The sequence below is a fragment of the Halyomorpha halys genome, unplaced genomic scaffold (genome assembly GCF_000696795.3).
Source record: "Halyomorpha halys isolate HHAL.00 unplaced genomic scaffold, Hhal_1.1 Scaffold94.1, whole genome shotgun sequence".
Taxonomy (NCBI): domain Eukaryota; kingdom Metazoa; phylum Arthropoda; class Insecta; order Hemiptera; family Pentatomidae; genus Halyomorpha; species Halyomorpha halys.
In genome coordinates, this window is record NW_027114465.1 from 2,387,905 (window position 1) to 2,389,177 (window position 1,273).

At 23.2% G+C, this 1,273-nt stretch overlaps 1 protein-coding gene and 1 long non-coding RNA gene across 2 annotated transcripts in view; both read left to right on the top strand.

Moving 5' to 3' along the window:
* The window catches only part of LOC106677347 (cathepsin D), a 31,432-nt gene that overhangs the window by 17,996 nt on the left and 12,163 nt on the right, over window positions 1-1,273 (top strand). The gene's annotated exons all lie outside the window — the stretch shown is intronic.
* Window positions 1-1,273, top strand: part of LOC136796830 (uncharacterized) — a 3,438-nt gene that overhangs the window by 2,026 nt on the left and 139 nt on the right. Inside the window, exon 3 of the long non-coding RNA XR_010844595.1 lies at window positions 789-891. This is a non-coding gene — a long non-coding RNA (uncharacterized lncRNA). The remainder of the gene's footprint in view (window positions 1-788; window positions 892-1,273) is intronic.

Consider the following 1,273-nt stretch of genomic DNA (forward strand, 5'->3'; position numbering starts at 1 on the left):
TATACATATATGTATATATTATGTCTGATTATTATGTTAAACTTTATTATTATTGTTGTTAGTTTTTTGGGAGGAAGGGGGAAGTAATTCATTTTTATATTATAATATATATGTACATATATGTATATATTATGTCTGATTATTATGTTAAACTTTATTATTATTGTTGTTAGTTTTTTGGGAGGAAGGGGGAAGTAATTCATTTTCATATTATTAACTATCAATCAGATTAATTGAGGAGAAAAATCTCTTTAGAATCTCGTTAATCCCACATTGTAAAAAATAAAATAATTTTTTTATTAATCTTATTTTTAAGAAATTTTATTTTATTACAAATATATATAATTACAATATTTAATATATATATTTGACATTATAGTAATGATTTGGCCTTTTTACTTTTGGTTACTTTCGAACTTTTTTTCCCTACTTTTTACACCCAACTCATCTCATTAAAATTCTTTGGTTTCAAAAACACTTCATGAAAGTATCAGTTATTTGTTTCTTGTGTTTCTTTTTCTCTCGCTTGCAATATATTAATTAATGTTACAAAAAAGAAACATACATAATTTTTATAAACCATATAAAACTAATATATTGTTTTCTATTTTGGACTTTTTATATTATGTTTTATATAGAAAGTAAACTTTCTGTTTTCATTATTTAAAAAAGAAATAAAACAATAGAAAAGAAAATTTGAGTAAAGTTTAATTTCTTTATACTTGTATTAAATTATAGAAAATACAGCATGTGCATAAAATATATTAGTAAAATAATTTCACTTTTAGAATACTATCATTAAAAGAAAATCAGAAGTAAGCAAACTGACAAGATGAAAAGTTACTACATGATAATAACATTTATGGCACATCTGTTTATAGGCTTGGTCAGGTAAGACTGAAGTCTTATAACATGATTAAAATAATTATTTTTTATGTTTTTGTTATATAATTACAAAATATTTCTAAGAGATAGCTAAAAAAAGGATGTTAGCCATGCTGTTAGTTAAATTTTAGAATTGTACTGTCCACACCAGTTGCAAACTTTTTTTATCATGGCACCCTTGCTGGGCTGCTCCTGCACGCCAGGATAATAAATAAATAAAGTTGGCCTAAAAAATGTGATACACTTGTCAAGCTACATAAAAATGTCAACATGAATATTCTTAGAGCAGATGAATATTTGGAAAAATAAAAAAACATTGAAAAGTGAATGTTGTAATTCACCATATGTTTGCTATTTTAATTTTAAATTTATTACTTCTTTTTTTTTT